General features: G+C 43.4%; 1 protein-coding gene and 1 pseudogene across 5 annotated transcripts in view; one reads left to right on the top strand and one right to left on the bottom strand.

Moving 5' to 3' along the window:
- The window catches only part of TP53BP1 (tumor protein p53 binding protein 1), a 91,178-nt gene that overhangs the window by 48,872 nt on the left and 22,568 nt on the right, over positions 1-19,738 (bottom strand). The window lies entirely within an intron of this gene.
- On the top strand, positions 6,559-7,626 carry LOC308251365 (mitochondrial glutathione transporter SLC25A39-like; annotated as a pseudogene). The gene has a single exon. The product of its transcript is annotated as a mitochondrial glutathione transporter SLC25A39-like (transcript).

Below are 19,738 nucleotides of genomic sequence, written 5' to 3'. Positions count from 1 at the left end.
CTAGAGGCCCGGTGCATGAAATTCGTGCATGGGGGTGTGTCCCTCAGCCCAGCCTGCACCCTCTCCAATCTGGGACCCCTCGAGGGATGTCCAACTGCCCGTTTAGGCCCGATCCTCCCGGGATCGGGCCTAAATGGGCAGTCGGACATCCCTCTCACAATCCAGGACTGCTGGTTCCCAACTGCTCGCCTGCCTACCTTCCTGATTGCCCCTAACCGCTTCTGCCTGCCAGCCTGATCACCCCCTAACCACTCCCCTGCCAGCATGATTGATGCCTAACTGCTCCCCTGCCAGCCTGATTGCCCCTAACTGCCCTCCCCTGCAGGCCTGGTCACCCCTAACTGCCCTCCCCTGAAGGTCTGGTCACCCCTAACTGCCCTCCCCTGAAGGCCTGGTCACCCCTAACTGCCCTCCCCTGCAGGCCTGGACCCCCCAACTGCCCTCCCCTGCAGGCCTGGTCCCCCCCAACTGCCCTCCCCTGCAGGCCTGGTCCCCCCCAACTGCTTTCCCCTGCAGGCCTGGGTCCCCCCCAACTGCCCTTCCCTGCAGGCCTGGTCGCCCCCAACTGCCCTCCCCTGCTGGCCATCTTGTGGTGGCCATCTTGTGTTCACATGGGGGCTGCCATCTTTGACCACATGGGGGCAGCCATCTTGTGTGCTGGAGTGATGGTCAATTTGCATATTACTCTTTTATTAGATAGGATTGTATTGTTCTCCACATAACTATAAACCTACTTTTGCCCTACTCTAGATAATTATTTCAATTTCTACTATTTCAAAATATTGTAGCACTCATAAAGCTGATGTTAAAATCTAAAACTCTTAATATCATTAATCAACACATACCAACAAGGATGGCTGAAGTTAAAAAGACTACATCCTGTTGGTAAGGATATGGAACAAGTACATCTCTCATGGGAATGAGAGATGGGAATGGAAAAGGTACAACCACTTTAGAAAACAGTATGGCAGTATCTTATAAAGTTAAACACACATTACCATATGACCCAGAAATTCTGCTTGTGGATAATAACCCAAGAGTAAATAAAATCATATGTCCACACAAAGATGTATATGCAAATGTTCATCCAGTATTATTCATAATAGCCAAAAACTGGAAGCAACCCAAATGTTTGTCAACTGGTGAATAAATTGTATATGTCCATGTTATGAAATACTATTAACAAGGAAAAGGAATAAAATATTAATACATGAATCAATATGAATCTCAAAAATATGTAAGCTAAAGAACTGAATGGGTCAAATATATGGTGACAGAAAGGGCTAGAATTCTGGCGATAAGCACAAAATGAAGTAAACAGATGTCCTATTATAAAGTTGTACACCTGATGCTATATAATGTTATAAACTAATGTTTTTGCAGTAAGTTTAAATTTTTTTAATTTAAAAAAGAACTCAAAAAACCATATACACTTTATGATTTCAATTACATGAAATTTTCAAAAAAAAAAAAAAGCTACTGTGACAGAAGGCAGATAAGTGGGTGCCTAAGGTGAAAGAGGGGATCAGGGGGATGAAGAGAAGGAATCAACTGCAAAGGATTATGAAGCAACTTTCTAGGTGACAAAATTATTCTATACTTTGATGGTAGTTGTGGTAACATATTTGTATACAATGCCCAAAATTCATCAAACTGTACACTTAAAATGGCATTTTAATTTTATGAATATAATATCTGCATTAAAAATAATAATAACCCAAAGCTTAATATGTTTTATGTAAGAACTACATTTAGTGTGTTACTTTGCAAACACAAATGCTATAAAACTCTAGACATAACTTGTACGACATTCATTTCCTATGATTTTTAAGATAATGAGGGCCCTGGCGGGTAGTTCAGTTAGAGCATCATCCTGATACAGCAAGGTTTCAGGTTCAATCCCTGTTCAGGACACATACAAGAATCAACCAATGCACAAATGAGTGGAACAACAGATCAATGTTTCTCTCTTTCTCAAATCAATAAGTAAAACAAAACAAAACAAGAGAGAGAGAGAGAGAGAGAGAGAGAGAGAATGAGAAATCAAAATAGGTTGCCAAAAATTCTATATATTCCATAATTTCTGGCGTTACTGTTTACTTTTTCAGATAATAAAAATAGTCATAAATTTGAGCTTGCTCATTTACTCTCGCACATGACTGAGTATAAATTGAGTCAACAATTCTAAATGGCAATTTGGCAATACACAATAGCCTTGAAACAGGTTATATATCCCTTGGCCCAATAATTCCATTTCAAGAAAATTATTTGATGGACATAAACTGAGATTTAGATGCAATACTGTTCAGTGATAAATTATTATTTAGAATAGGAAACAATATGAAATATCTTCAATGTCTGAAAGGAGAATCACTTAAAAATTATGATATACCCACATAATGGAATACTTTGTATTACATAAAATTGTAGATGTTGCCAAAACCGGTTTGGCTCAGTGGATAGAGCGTCGGCCTGCGGATTGAAAGGTCCCGGGTTCGATTCCGGTCAAGGGCATGTACCTTGGTTGTGGGCACATCCTCAGTGGGAGGTGTGCAGGAGGCAGCTGATCGATGTTTCTCTCTCATCGATGTTTCTAGCTCTCTATCCCTCTCCCTTCCTCTCTGTGAAATATCAATAAAATATATTTTTAAAAAATTGTAGATGTTTATGAAAAGATATAGAAAAACATTTAGGCTATGCATTAAATGGAAATTTTTTATTTTAGTAAAAAAATATATTTTTGTTATAGTCTTCTAATACATCTATATATATAAAAGCCTAAGTGACCGTTCAACTGGTAGCCATGGTGCGTATGACCACCAAGGGGCAGATGCTCAACCCACAGGCATGGAAACATGGCACAGACTGATGAATCTCAGAGGGAAGGGGTCAAGGGGGAGGGTGGGAAGAGAGTCCAAAGATCTTATATGCATACTAGAGGCCCGGTGCACAGATTCGTGCACCAGTGGGGTCCCTCAGCCTGGCCTGCCCCCTCTCACAATCTGGGACCCCTCGGGGGATGTAAGACTGCCAGTTTTGGCCCAATCCCCGCAGGCCAGGTCGAGGGACCCCACCGGTGCATGAATCCATGCACTGGGCCTCTAGTTTTAATATAATTTTCATGTATTTTTTAAGTTAATAAACATGTACTATAAATAAGAGTAGCTATTTCTGAGACAGAATAACTGATCATATTTTCATTTATCTGTACATTATACATCCTCTAAAACAAATATGTATCATTTTCTTGTTTAAAAAAATAGGTCATTTTACAAAGGCTCATAGATAAGATATCACTAATAAAACTATAAATACATTTTAATGTGATACTCACATAAACTGACATTAACTGCTTTACAGTGAATAATGTTGTGCAACCACCACCTCTACCTAGTTCGAAAACATTTTCTTTTCTTTTTTAATATTTTTTATTGATTTCAGAGAGGAAGGGAGAGGGAGAGATTGAAACATCAATGATGAGAGAGAATCACTGATCAGCTGCCTCTTGCATGCCCCCTACTGGGGATCGAGCCCACAACCTGGGCATGTGCCCTTGACTGGAATTGAACCCAGGACCCTTCAGTCTGCAGGCCGACGCTCTAATCCACTGAGCCAAACCAGCTAGGGCTTGAAAACATTTTCATCACTCAAAAAGGAAATCCCATACCATATCCATTAAGAAGTTGTCCCCCATTATGATTTTTTAAATGTATTTTTATTGATTTCAGAGAGGAAGGGAGAGTGAGAGAGAGGTAAAAACATCAATGATGAGAGAGAATCATTGATTGGCTGCCTCCTGCACGCCCCACACTGGAGATCAAACCCGCAACCCAGGCATGTGACCTGACCAGGAAACGAACCATGATCTCCTGGTTCATAGGTCGATGCTCAACCACTGAGCCATGCCAGCTGAGCATTGCCCCCATTATGAATACCTTTTAAGCATCATCAAACTAAATACTGATGTAATTTTCATTACAGAATTTTTTTTCAATATACTATATAGAATTTCCGTCAGAGTAAAATTTCAGGGTTAATCAACCTATCAACAATTTCTAAAGACTGCCTGGATCTAGCCTCCAAGTGTCTGGCCCCTAATAATCCACAGTGCTATGGCTCCCTGCAAGTCTAGTCAGAATAACAGAGCTAAGTGAGCAAAACCCATTCAGAACTCTGGATAAGGATGGATGAAGAACTGTTAGGACCACATTCAATATGAGTCAACCTTTAAGTCTAGATTATATACAGATCTAAATTCATAGTATCCAAGAGCCATTCATACAATCATCTATAATCTGATTTATCATCCCCAATATTAATAGGTATATTAAGAATGATAAAAGTGTTAAATATCAAACTATGTTCTACTAATCCACACCCCCTCCTTCATATCTTGGTGAAAGGTCAAAGAGGCTATTCAATGAACAAATACAATACTTCCAATCAAGATGGTGGGGTAGGCAAACACAGGGCTCGCTTCCTTCCGTGACCCACATCAAAATTACAGCTATATTATAGAATAGCATCATCATTGCCAATCACCTAAAGATTCGCTAAACAGAAGGCCTATAACTAAGGAAGAAGAAGCCATGTCCAGACTGTCAGAGGGGCAAAGACTCAAAATGGTCAGGTCCCACACTCATGGTGTGACAATTAAGAATGGGGAGAGATCTTTTGGCTGCAGAGGTCCCTCCTGAGGAGCAGGGGATCACAGCTGGGGCCACCAGTGCTGGAAGAGGAGTCTCCATAACATCTGCCTGTGATGCCGAAACCGGTTTGGCTCAGTGGATAGAGCGTCGGCCTGCGGACTGAAGGGTCCCGGGTTCGATTCCGGTCAAGGGCATGTACCTTGGTTGCGGGCACATCCCCAGTAGGGAGTGTGCAGGAGGCAGCTGATCGATGTTTCTCTCTCATCAATGTTTCTAACTCTCTATCCCTCTCCCTTCCTCTCTGTAAAAAAAACAATAAAAATATATTAAAAAAATAATAATAACATCTGCCTGTGAAAACCAGCAGGGATTGTGTCCAAATGAGATGGAAGGCTGCTGTAGACCTAGGTGCTCCTTTTGAGGGGCTCATGCACAAACTTGCTCCCTCACAAACTCACACACACTCTAAGCCCCCCTGTGCAGGGGCAGCAGCTCAAAAAGCACCAGGGATTTATAGTGAGGAATTAAATTGACTAGCTTTAGGGCAAAAGCTGGAAGGGTAGGAAATGGGGTACCTCCCTTGGAAATGGGGCACCTCTCTTCTGGGAGGGAGGTACTATAGGTACCGTTGTTCCTTTGTTGAACTCACCTCCCACCTAGACTGCAGAGGCAGGTGGGCACAAAATCTGAGCTCTCCATTAACACTATGCATCCTACTTTGGATATTTCCTGAGACCCTGCCCCACACAACTCACAGCGGCTTGGTTCAACTTGCGCTGTGGAGTTACCTAAAATCTCGAAAAGATCCACAAACACTAAACAAACAATGACTGGACGCTGCATGCCCTGTACCTCGTGCTAAGCACCTCCCCCTTCCACCACAAGCAGTGACCAGTAACTTGCATCAGTGACCTTGAGTCTGGCATAAGCCCTGGCCAGTCTTGGCTTGGAACATAGCTGCAACTAAGTGGCCACGAGCCCAGGACAAGTGGTGGCTGACATCAGCTCACATTGTGGTGCCTACCAAAGGTCCCAAGCACAAATGGCAGCAGGCCTCAGTTTGCAGCATAGCCTCTCCCAAGTGCCTCTAAGCCCAGCAAAAGTGGCAATCAACCAAAGATCACTTTGTAGCTCCTACCATACATCCCAAGCCCAGCTAAGTGGCAGCTGAACTTGGCCTGCACCAGAGCCATTCCCAAAAGGCACCAGAACCAACAAACACAGTGGCCAGCTTCAAACCACACCACAGCACCACCCAAAGAGCTCCAAAAATGACCCACCCTAAGAACAGACTTGGCTGGCACCACCGCTAAGCTAAAGTGACTCCTGCTCTGAGGGATCATCCCCCACAAAACAGCTCATCCACTGTAGTCACAGCCAGGCCTCACATCAGTTAGCTTGAGGGTGAATGCTACCCATAGACATGTCAATAGCAATGAAGGCTAAACTACAACCCACACAAGGGACACCGGCAGAGCATGTGGCTCAGGTGACCAAGGAGACAGCATTACTGGGCCCCATACAACACCTACTACATTAGCCACTCTGCCAACACCAGGAGACATAGAAACAAACACAGGAGTCAAGCCAAAATGAGGAGACAAGGAAACATGTCCTAAATGAAAGAACAGAACTCCAGAAAAAGAACTAAACAAAATGGAGACAAGCAAACTACCAGATACAGAGTTCAAAACACTGGTTATAAAGAAGCTCAATGAACACAAGGGAAGAATAGAGGAATCCAGTGAAAACTTCAACAAAGACAGAAAACATAAAAAAGAATGAGTCAGACTTCCTCATCGGCCTTAGAGTGAGGCTAGCGAATGCACGCGGACCCGCCATGGGCCCGCCCGACCCTGTGCTCCGCGCCGCGTGAGTACCATCCTAAAGCCAGAATTGAAGCTACAAGATGGCTGATCAGGATCCTGGGGGCACCAACAGATGGTGGCCTCAGGTGCCAGGGCTGTGGTCACCTCCATTTTCATGACCCCCCTGGACATGGTGAAGGTCCGCCTGCAGTCTCAACGTCCCTCAGTGACCAGCAAACTGATGCCTCCCTCCAGACTCTGGAGCCTCTCTTACACCAAACTGCCCTCCTCTCTCTGACCCACAGCGAAGTGCTTCCTCTACTGCAATGGTGTCCTGGAACAGGGCACCATTGCCCAAATGGTGCCCGCTGTGCCACCGGGTTTCAGGACCCCACTCACTTCACTGGCACTATGGATGCCTTTGTAAAGATTGTGAGACACGAGGGCACCAGGACCCTGTGGAGTGGCCTCCCAGCCACCCTGGTGATGACTGTGCCGGCAACCGCCATCTACTTCACAGCCTATGATCAACTCAAGGCTTTCCTGTGTGGTCGAGCCCTGACCTCTGACTTCTATGCACCCATGGTGGCTGGTGCATGGGCCCGCTTGGGCACCGTGACTGTGATAAGCCCCCTAGAGCTGGTACGGACAAAGCTGCAGGCTCAGCATGTGTCATACTGGGAGTTGGGTCCCTGTGTCCTAACCTCCGTAGCTAAGGGCGGCTGGCGTTCACTGTGGCTGGGCTGGGGCTCTACTGCTCTTCGGGATGTGCCCTTTTCAGCCCTGTATTGGTTCAACTATGAGCTTGTAAAGAGCTGGCTGAGTGTGCGCAGGCCAAAGGACCAGACATCGGTGGGCATCAGCTTTGTGGCTGGTGGCATCTCAGGAACGGTGGCTGCCATCTGACTCTACCCTTCGATGTGGTGAAGACTCGACGCCAGGTTGCGCTGGGAGCCGTGGAAGCTGTGAGAGTGTCACCTGTGCACGCCGACTCCACCTGGCTGCTGCTGCAGAGGATCCGGGCTGAGTCCGGCACCAGGGGACTCTTTGCAAGCTTCCTCCCAAGGATCATCAAGACCACCCCTTCCTGTGCCATCATGATCAGCACATATGTGTTGGGCAAAAGCTTCTTTCAGAGGCTCAACTTGGAACAGCCTCTGAGCCAGTGAGAGGAGCAAGGGGATGAGGGCCCCATCTCTTCCATGGATGGTGTGGGGCAGGAGGAGTCTGAGCCAAGTGCCTTATCCTCAGGGGAGAGGGCCTCATTTTTTTCCCTCTCAGCTCAGCCTCAAGGGTACCAGCCCATCCACTGAGCCTGCCCAAACCCCCATCAAACAGCTTTCTTCCTGCTGGTCCTTATCCCAAGCCCCAAGGATAATCACTTTTCCACCCAACGCCCCAAGTTCAAGACCAAATCTGTTAACTTTTTCCTCCCCCTGTCCTCTTGCCCATTTTCTTGTGTTTGTTGTAGCTGGGCCTGCCCCCAAGGCCCACAGAACCCTGGACCTGGCAAGTCTGAACCTACTGCTGTTAATTCATTGAGTGTAAAGATGAATTTAAAAAAAAAGTCAGAAATGAAGAATACAATAACTGAAATGAAGAATACATTAGAGGGAGTCAGCATCAGATTAGATGAAGCAGAGGACTGAATTGGCAATCAACAAGACAAGGTGGAGGAATACACCCTACTGGAACAGCAAAAAGAAAAAAGAATTTTAAAAAATGACAATAGGATAAGAGGCTTCATGGACAACATCAAGCATATCAACATTTGCACCACATGGTTACCAAGAGGAGGAGAGAAAGAGCAAAAAATTGAAAACTTATTTGAAGAAATAATGACTAAAAACTTCCATAACCTGGAGAAGGAAATAGGCATACAAGTCCAAGAAACACAGAGAGTTCCAAACAAGATGAACCCAAACAGGTCTAGACCAAGACACATAATTAAAATGACAAATAATAAAGACAAAAGAGAAAATTTTAAAAGCAGCAAGAGAAAAGCCGTTAGCTACATACAAGAAAGCTCCCATTAGACTATCAGCTGATTTCTCAACAGAAACTTTGCAGATAAAAAATTGGCCCAAAATATTCAAAGTTATGAAAAGCAAAAATTACTCTACCCAGTAGGCTACAATTCAGAACTGAAGGAGAGATAGTTTCCCAGACAATAAAAAAACTGAAGGAGTTCACCACTGCCAAACCAGTATTACAAGAAATGTCAGCCTACCCAGTGTGACCCAATGGTTGAACATCGACCCCGGAACCACGGGGGTCACTGGTTGATTCCCAGTCAGGGCACATGTCTGGGTTGCAGGCTCAATATCCAGTAGGGGGCATGCAGGAGGCAAGCCAATTCATGATGTTTCTCTTTCATCGATGTTTCTAACTCTCTATTCCTCTCCTTTCCTCTCTCTTTAAAAATCAATAAAAACATATTTTTTAAAAATGTTAAAGGGGCCGAAACTGGTTTGGCTCAGTGGTAGAGCATCAGCCTGAGGACTGAAAGGTCCCAGGTTCGATTCCGGTCAAGGGCATGTACCTTGGTTGCGGGCACATCCCCAGTAGCGGGTGTGCAGGAGGCGGCTGATCGATGTTTCTCTCTCATCGATATTTCTAACTCTCTATCCCTCTCCCTTCCTCTCTGTAAAAAATCAATAAAATATATTTTAAAAAATGTTAAAGGGATTTCCTTAAGAAGAAGAAAAAAAGAACATAAATATGAATAATAAAATGGCAATAACTATGTACCTATCAATAATCACATTTTTTTAAATATATTTTATTGATTTTTTACAGAGAGGAAGAGAGGAAGGGAGAGGGATAGAGAGTTAGAAACATCGATCAGCTGCCTCTTGCACACTCCCTACTGGGTATGTGCCTGCAACCAAGGTACATGCCCTTGACCGGAATCGAACCTGGGACCCTTGAGTTCGCAGGCCGACGCTCTATCCACTGAGCCAAACCAGTTAGGGCTCACTTTTTTTTAAAATCCTTACCCGAAGACATGTTTTTATTGATTTTTAGAGAGAGAGGATGGGGGAGGAGACCATCAATGGAGAAACATCGATTAGTTGTCTCTCACCACTCCACTCAATAATCACTTTAAATGTAATTAGATTAAATACTCCAATCAAAAGACATTGGGTGCCTGAATGGATAAGAAAATAAGACCAATACATATGTTCTCTACAAGAGACCCACTTCAGATCGAAAGACACAGACTGAAAGTAAAGGATGGAAAAAGATATTTCATGCAAATGGAAATAAATCAAAAACTAATAAATAAAATCAGAAACTAAGAGGAAAAGTGACAACTAACACCACAGAAATGCAAGGATTATAAGAAAATACTATGAACATAGGTTTAGTTTAGGTTCATGATTAAAGTAAAAACTTAGAATTAAAAAAAAAGAAAAAAATACTATGATTATATGCCATCAAATTGGAAAATCTGGAAGAAATGGATAAATGTTTAGATATATACAATCTTCTAAGACTGAATCAAGAACAAACAGAAAATCTGAACAGACTGATTACTACTAACAAATTGGAATCAGTAATCAAACAACTCCCAACAAACAAAAATCCTGGACTGAATGGCTTCACATGTGAATTTTACCAAACATTCAAAGAAGAATTAACACCCATTCTTATCAAACTATTCCAAAAAATTCAAGAGCAGGGAAGGCTCCCAAGCTTATTTTATGAGGCCAGCATTCCTCTCATCCCAAAAGCAGACAACGACATTACACACAAAAATATACTGCAGTTATAGGCCAATATCTCTAATAAATATAGATGCAAAAATCCTCAACAAAATATTAGCAAATCAAATTCAGCAATACATTAAAAAGATCATACTGTGGGGTGGAGGTGGGCAAAGGGGGGGAAGGGGACATTTGTAATAGTGCCAACAGTAAAAAAAAAAAAAAAAAAAATCAAGTGGGATTTATTATTCCTGGGATACAAAGTTGGTTTAATATCTACAGTTAACATGATACACCACATAAACAAAATGAAGAATAAAAATCGTATGTTCATATCAATAGATTCAGAAAAAGCATTTAACAAAATCTAGCATCCATTTATGACAAAAACTCTCAGCAAAGTAGGAATAGAAGGAATATACCTCAACATAATAAAGGTCATATATGACAAACCCATGCTAACATCACACTCAACAGTGAAAACCTGAAAGCTCTTCCTTAAGATCAGAAACAAGACAAGGTTGTCCAATTTCAACATTTTATTCAACATAGTACTGAAAGTCCTAGCCACATCAATCAGATAAGAAAAAGAAATGAAAGGCATCCAAATTAGAAAGGAAGAAGTAAAATTGTCATTATTTGCAGATGACATGATACTATATAGAGAGAAGCCTAAAGAGTCCAGCAAAAATTTAAGAAAGAAATTAAGAAAAGAAATCTCATTTACAATTGCATCAAAAAAATAAAATACTTAGGAGTACATTTAACCAAAGAAGCAAAAGGCCTGTACTTGGAAAAATATAAGACACTGAAGAAAGAAACTGAAGAAGATACAAATAAATGGAAAACTATACCGTGCTCATGGAGAGGAAGAATTTACATCATTAAAATATACATACTGTCCTGGCCAATATGGTTTAGTTGGTTGAGCATCATCCCATGCACTAAAAGGTGGCCGGTTTGATTCCCGGTCAGGACACACCCAAGGTTATAGGCTCCATCCCCAGTAGGGGGTGTGCAGGAGGCAGCCAATCAATGATTCTCTCTCATCATTGATGTTTCTATCTCTCTCTCCCACTCCCTTCCTCTCTGAAATCAATAAAAATATTTTTTAAAGACAACCTACTAAATGGGAGAACATATTTGCCAATGATAGAACTGATAATGGATTAATATCCAAAATACATAAGAAACTCATACAACTTAACACCAAAAGAACAAGCAATGTGATTAAAAATGGGCAGAGGACCTGAATACACATTTCTCCAAAGAGGACATACAAATGGTCAATAGATATATGAAAAGACCAGAGGCCCAGTGCACAAATTCGTGCATGGGTGGGGTCCGGCTGGCCTGCCCCCATTGGGGCCAATCAGGCCAGGCCGGCCAGGGAGAGGGGACACGGGAGGTTGGTCGGCTGGCCCCGCCCCCAATCAGAGTTGGGGGGACCAATCTGGGGTGAGGCTGGCCGGGGGGAGGGGCCCTGGGTGGTTGGCCGGCCAGCCCCACCCCCTGGTCAAACTCCTGATCGAGGGGACAATTTGCATATTAGCCTTTTATTATATAGGATGTTCAGTATCACTAATCCTCAGGGAAATGCAAATTAAAACACAATGAGATATCACCTCACACCAGTCAGAATGGCTATCATCAAAAAAGTCAATAAACAAGTGTTGGTCAGGATGTGGAGAAACAGGAACCCTCATGTACTGTTGGTGGAATTGTGAATTGATGCATCTACTATGGAAAACAGTATTGAGGTTCCTAAAAAAACTTTTAAAAACAACTACCATATGACCCAGAAATTCCACTTCTGGATATTTATCCAATGAAATCCAAAACACCAATTCAAAAAGATATGTGCACCCTATGTTCACTGAAGCATTATTTATAATAGTCAAGATATGGAAGCAACCAGAGTTCATCAATAGACAAATGGATAAAGATGTGGTACACATATACCATAGAACATTACTCAGCCATAACAAATAACGAAATTTTGCCATTTGTGACAATATGGATGGACCTAGAGGGTATTATGCTAAGGTAGTCCAAGAAAGACAAATACCATATGATTTTACTTATATGCAGAATCTAAAGAACAAAATAAGCAAACAAGACCGAAAACTCATAAATAAAGAGAAATGATGGTTGCCAAATGGGAGGAGGATTAGGAGGATGTGTGAAAAAGGTGAAGGATTATGAAGTACAGATTAGCAGTTATAAAAACAGTCATGGGAATGTCAAGTACAGCATAAGGAATAGAGTCAATAATATTGTAATAACTATACAATAACAGATGGTTATTGGACTCATTGGGGTGATCACTTCACAAGTTATATAAAAGTCTAATCACTATGTTGTATACCTGAAACTAATATAATATACTATGTCAACTATAATTGAAAAATAATTTTTAAATGTAAATAAAATTAATAAATATATTAGGAAAATGAACTTTATCCCAATTTTCTCTTGATTAGTAATTATCTCATAAATACTTAGATCTTACAACATCAAATTATGTAAATTTGGACTCCAGTAACCAAAGTACAGGAGAAATAACAGATGTGCAAAGATTAGCTATTAAGAATAGTATGTAAGGAGTTTGATACATAATGAAAAAAGTATAGAAGTTAAATGGTGGATTTAATAAACCATTTAACTCTTTTCCAAAACCCCACTAAGCAATTGTAAAGGAATGTTTTTCACAGCATTAATTTTAAAGAAAAAGAGAACAGAACAAAAGACAACAGCAACAAAATTCTAGAGGAGTAGTCATCTATTTAGCAGATTAGTGAAAGCTGAATTCCTAAGCCAACAGTGGAGAAAGCCAAGAAGTAACCCAAATTATACCACAGAACCACCAGGACCAAAAAAAGATTCAGGACTTGGCACCAGCACCAGGTAACTCTGGAAGTGGTGGTGAGGATAAAGCTAGAAACAGAAGACTGGTTACTCCCCAATCCCCTCCTCTGCCCTAGAGAGAGTAAAATAAAAGCATCCCTGAACTGGAGGACAAGAGGCACAGTTATCAGAAAGTACCATTCTGAAAACAGGGAGACTAAATGAAATTTTACATATTAAACAGAACTTGCACTTGCCTCTCAACACTCCCAGTCCTCTTTCTTCAATAGACTTCTGGAACAATAGCAGCCAACAGACAGGAGATTAGACATTTTTCTAGGGGACCTGACCAAGCTGAGACAAATTAAGATAATGACATTGGGAGACCCCAAAAATGGCCCAGTAGATCACGCTACAGTGAATCCCAGAAATAATAAGCACCAAGCACCAGCTCAAAACTTCTAATCAGTTTTCTGGTATTTTACTCTTAAAGCAGACAATCAAGGATTAGCAGATACTTGAAGAAGCCTCTAATTTGAAAGTCAAATGTCAAAACTAATTGAAATCTATTTGGAGAAATAGTGACTATTCCAGGGAAGAGAAAAACCTATTTTCAAAAAAAAACAAAACTATTTTAATATTTACGGAGATATGAATATTAATCCTATATAATAAAAGGCTAATATGCAAATTGACTGAACAGCAGACCGACCGGTTGCTATGATGAACACTGACCACCAGAGGGCAGACGCTCAAAGCAGGAGCTGCTCCATGGTTGTCAGTGTACTCCCACAGGGGGAGCACCGCTCAGCCAGAAGCCGAGCTCATGGCTGGCAAGTGCATTGGCGGTGATGGGAGCCTCTCCCGCCTCTGCAGCAGCACTAATAATGTCCGACTTAGGCCCACTTCCTGCCTAAGCCGTCAGTCAGACATTCCCTGAGGGCTCCTGGACAGCAAGAAGGCGCAGGCCGGGCTGAGGTAACCCCCCGGGTGCACGAATTTCGTGCACTGGGCCTCTAGTATAGCCATAAAACTAGACAAAATGGCCCTAACCGGTTTGGCTCAGTGGATAGAGCGTCAGCCTGCGGACTCAAGGGTCCCAGGTTCGATTCTGGTCAAGGGCATGTACCTTGGTTGCAGGCACATCCCTACTGGATGTGCAGGAGGCAGCTGATCGATGTTTCTCTTTCATCGATGTTTCTAACTCTCTATCCCTCTCCCTCCCTCTCTGTAAAAAATCAATAACATATATAAAAAAAACAGATGGCTGAGCCCAGCTGGTACAGCTCAATGGTTGAGTATCAACCCATGAAGCAAGAAGTCCCCGGTTCAATTCCAGGTCAAGACACATGCCCAGGTTGGGGGTTCAATCCCCAGTAGGGGACTTACAGGAGGCAGCTGATTGATGTCTCATCAATGTTTCTATCTCTCTATCCCTCTCCATTCCTCTCTAAAAATCAATAAAAACATATTCATAAAAAAAAGATGACTGAACCTGGCAATCACACTCCGAGGTATATGTACAAGAGCAATAAAAACACATGTCCACACAAAAACTTGTGCACAAATTTACACAGCAGCATTATTCAAAACAGCCAAAAAGGGGAAACAATCCAAATGTCCATCAAATGATGAATACATGAATAAGATATGGTATACACATAAAATGTAGTTTTACTCAGGATAAAAAGGAATAAAGTTCAAATAACATGCCACAACATGCATAAACTGTGAAAAAAATTATGCTAATGAAATATACCAATCACAAAAGACTATGTATTCTATAATTCCACTTACATGAAATGTCCAGAATGGGCAAATCTATATAGACACAAAGTAGATTAATAGTTGACTAGGAGTGGGGGAAATGGGAGTGACTACTAATGGGCATGGGGTCTCTTATGGGGCAGGGGAAAGAAAATATTCTAAAAGTGGATTGTGGTGAATAACTGCACAACTTTGTGAATATACTAAAATCCATTGGATTGTATACTTTTAAAGCTTGAAAAATATGGTACATGAATTATATCTCAATAAAATTGTTTAAAAAAAAAAAAAAAGACAGTTGAGGAAATCATCCAGAAAGCTGAACAGGAAGAGAGGGATGCAAAGTAGGAGACAAAATAAGGGGAAGAAATTAAATAATTAAATGTCCCTGAACTGGAGGACCTGAGTTCCTTTTCTTTCTTTTTTAATCTCTATTGTTGAGAGTATTACAGATGTCCCCTAGGACCTGAGTTTCTATATTGAGAAAATTTATCATTTGTCCAATATAATGAATGAAAATAGATTTATGCCAAGAGTCTGGAACTTTCAGAACACTTAGAGACAGAGAGAAAATCCTACAAGATTCCAGTAAAGAAAAAAAGACTTCACACATTAAACATCAAAATCAGACTGGCTGGTCACTTCTCAATAGCAACACTGGAAGTTTGAAGACAGTGGAGAAATGCGTTCAAAAAGTTTAAACGAAAATTATTTCCAACCTAGAATTCTATACTCCTACAAACTAAGAATCGAGTATGAGAGTACAGAACATGCTACTAAATTGTCATCTACCAAAATGAGAGATAAACAATGTAAGAAGACATGGAGCACAAGAGGAATCCAAAGACAAGTAAGGACAATCTCCAGGGACAACAGTAAAAGGGAGGTGACAGTTATGCACCAGTCACAGAAAGCAACAAATACAGATTAGAAATTAGGAGGCTCCAAAAGAGGTTTCTCCAAAAAAATAGTTTGAGGCCCCTGAATATCTTGAAAGATTTTGACAATTAGTGGAAAGCCTATGGTTAATTTAGTGAGAAGTTAACAGAAGTCTAAACAAATATAAAAAAGATAATTATCAATTCCAGAGAAAATAAATTATGCAAACATGGAAAAATAACCATAATATTCCATAGGCTCTGCTGTGAATAGTGTTTATGTTAATAGTGTTCATAATAATGTAAACTCACAATAATGATTTAAACAAAATTATGTCACTATACAGGAAACATGGGGAAATAGTTTTAAAATTTTGGAAATATAATAATCCTATATAATAAAACCCTAATATGCAAATCAACCGAACAGCAGAATGACCGGTTGCTATGGCACGCACTGACCACCAGAGGGCAGACGCTCAATGCAGGAGCTGCCCCCTGGTGGTCAGTGCGCTCCAACAGGGGGAGCAACGCTCAGCAAGAAGCTGGCAAGCACAGCAGTGGTGGCAGGAGCCTCTCCCACCTCCGCTGCAGGTGGGTGGTAAGGAGCGAGGGGTCCTGCACTGCAAGAGCCCCGGACTGCGAGAGGGATGTCTGACTGCCAGCTTAGGCCCGATCCCAGAGATCGATCAGGCCTAAGCTGGCAGGTGGACATCCTCCAAGGGGTCCTGGACTGCAAGAGGGCGCAGGCTGGGCTGCGGGACCACCGCACACACACACCCCCCCGCAGTGCACGAATGTCGTGCACCGGGCCTCTAGTAATATATATAATTATGTAGGTAAATAACAAGAAAAAGCTTAAAGAACTGGAAGTGGTTGTCTCTGAGTATGGATGGGGAGAGACCTCATTTTAACTATCTGACTCCTTTTCTGACTTTTACCAATGGTTTTTATAAAAATCAAACCCTAAACATAAAAAATAAGTTGTAAAGGTACTGTTCAGAGATTTTTTAGAAGGCAAGGACTGTACTGGCTGAGAAATCTTAAAATATGAATCCAAAAAAATTAGAGTCATCTTAGGTTCCAGGGACCTTTGAATTATGTTCAGCATCACTCATTTGTCTCACATTTTCATTGCTGGTTTTATTTCTGACTCTGATGGTCTTTGGTAAATGTTGAAGGTAGGGCAATTTCTTCAATAGTGTCTTTTTCTTCAAAAAGTCAGTTTTCCCTTTGTGGCCAGGAATCACTTCCCCAGGTAAGGATACCATTGCATAGACATTCATTTCCTTAAAAACCCTGTTTGGTTACTGATAGACATCTAGTAAGTGGTCTCTAATATCACCTACCTTTTCTGAAAAACACTTAATGCTCTGCATCAGTGCTTATAACTCTCATCCCTAAATTCTAATGACTCCTTCAAACTATATATGTCCATGTATAACATTAACAGAAAAATAAAAGCTAAAGAAAAACTTCACTCTTTCACTGCTAGCAACAGCTGATCCTTATGGAGTGTTTACCACGTGCAACCCACTATCCTAGGCACTTTATACAGTATATTAAGTCATTTAACTTTCTCAACTACCCTGATTAGTTAGGTAGTATCAATATCCCCATTTGATTTGCTAAGGAAAATTAAGCTCAGTTTCAATGGGTCACAAAGACAGTAATAGCAGAACCAGGAGTAAGTCCAGCAAATTTTGACTCTAGAGTACTTATTCTTTTATTTATTTATTAGTGGCCTGGTACACGAAATTCGTGCACATTAAAAGGGGATTAATTAGAGGAAATAATTTAATATTGCTATTTTCCCTTTCTCTATAATAGAAGTGTCAGAGATGAAAGAAAATTAGTAAAATGTATATGAAAACCTTCCTCCTGTCAGAGTCTGGGGCGCACCATGGGACCCAGAGTCAAGTACCCGCCCACCCACTTGCGCCTCAAAATCGCGTAAGACCCAGACCCAGCCGGCCCCCACCCCCATTGGGCTAGATCCAGACCTGGCCAATCCCACCCTTATCAAGCCCCACAGGGCAGGGGACATAGCCTCAGGTCCCCTGGCCCGGCGCCAGGACAGGGAGCGTGGCCTGAGTTCCCTCAGCCCAGACTGGGGCGGGGGCATGTCTTGAGGTCCCCTGTCAAGCCCCGCCAGGTGGGGGACATGGCCTGAGATCCTGTCAAGCCCCGCTGGGTGGGGGGCATGGCCTGAGGTCCCCCATCAAGCCTCGCCAGGCTGGGGGGCGCAGCCTCAGGTCCCCCGGCCCGGCACCGGGAGGGAGGCACAGCCTCAGGTCCCCCCTCAAGCCCCACTGGCAGGGGAGTGCAGCCTCAGGTACCCCGTCAAGCCCCACTGGGCAGGGGGCACAGCCTGAGTTCCACTGACCCAGCACTGGGGGTGCACCTTGAGGTCCCCTGTCAAGCCCCGCTGGGTGGGGAACACAGCCTGAGATCCTCTGTCAAGCTCTGCCAGGCAGGGGGGCGGGGGGCGCAGCCTCAAGTCCCCTGGCCCGGTGCTGGGGGAGGGGAGGTGCGGCCTGAGGTCTCCTGGCCTGGTGCTGGGGTGGGGGGTGCGGCCTGAAGTCCCCTGTCAAGCCCCACCTGGTGGGGCGCACGGCCTGAGGTCCCCTGGCCTGGCACTAGGGCGGGGGGAGCAGCCTGCGGTCCCCTAGCCCAGCACCAGGATGGGAAGCACACCTTGAGGTCCCTCACCAAGGCCCGCCGGGTGGGGGGCGTGGCCTGAGGTCCCCCGGCCTGGTGCCAAGGCGGGAGGTGCAGCCTGAGGTCCCCTGTCAAGCCCTGCCAGGTGGGGGGTGCAGTCTGAGGTCCCCTGTCAAGTCCAGCCAGGCAGGGGGGTGCAGCCTCAGGTCCCCTGGCCTGGTGCTGGGGCTGGGGAATAGCCTGAGGTCCCCTTTCAAGCCCCGCTGGGCGAGGGGTGCAGTCTGAGATCCCCCGGCCTGGTGCCGGGGTGGGAGGCATGGCCTGAAGTCCCCTGTCAAGCCCCACCTGGTGGGGGGCGAGGCCTGAGGTCCCCCAGCCTGGCGCTGGGGCTGGGGGAGCAGCCTGAGGTCCCCTAGCCCAGCACCAGGACAGGAAGTGCACCTTGAGGTCCCCCGTCAAGCCCACCAGGCAGGGGGCATGGCCTGAGGTCCCCCAGCCTGGCGCCGGGGTGGGGGGCGCAGCCTGAGGTCCCCTGTCAAGCCCTGCCAGGTGGGGGATGCAGCCTGAGGTCCCCTGTAAAGCCCGCGCAGGAGAGCATAGCCTCAGGTCCCTGCTGATTGCTCGTTAAGGCTCCTTATGGGAACTTGGCTTCAGCTGTGGGTGCAGCCATCTTTGTGACGGAGTGATGGTCAATTAGCAAATTCCCTTTTTATTAGATAGGATTTCTTTGTTTATTTAAGTTTTACCACTTTATAGATTAATGAATCGCAACTGTTATATTATCTTGGTAAATTATAAATATGATCAACTCAAAGAATATAAAACGTTGAAGCATTTTTTTTAAATCCTCACCCAAGGATATTTTTTCCTTTGGTTTCTAGAGAGAGTGGAAAGGAGGGAGTTGGGGGCGAGGGGGAGAAGACAGAAACATTTACATGAGAGAGACATATGGATTGGTTGCCTCCCCTACTCGCCCCTACTGGGCCCAGGGAACCTGCAACTAAGGTACATGCCCTTGACCAGGGATAGAACCCATGATTTTTCGATCTGCAGACTGATGCTCTAACCACTGAGAAATACTGAGCAGGGCTAGAATCCTCATTCTTAACCACTCTACCAAAACACTTCTAATGATTTGCACAAAATGGAATTTTCAACAAAATGAACAAATTTTAAAACACCAGAAAGCAATTCCATTTCTTTCTTCCTGCTGCCTGTCTCTTCCTCACTAAATTTATGGTATATTACTATTCATTTTTAAATATAAACTTTCATTACAACACCTGTAAACTGAAAGGCATGAAAGAAGTTCTCCCAATAACACTAAAATAATTCCCCCACTTATGGTCATGTAAGAACAGGCATTCAGATTAACAATATAATACAGTCATTTAGATTTAGTTAAAATGCTTCAATTC

Source organism: Plecotus auritus, assembly GCF_963455305.1.
Source record: "Plecotus auritus genome assembly, chromosome: 1".
Classification (NCBI taxonomy): Eukaryota; Metazoa; Chordata; class Mammalia; order Chiroptera; family Vespertilionidae; genus Plecotus; species Plecotus auritus.
This window is presented reverse-complemented; position numbering and strand designations above follow the sequence as displayed.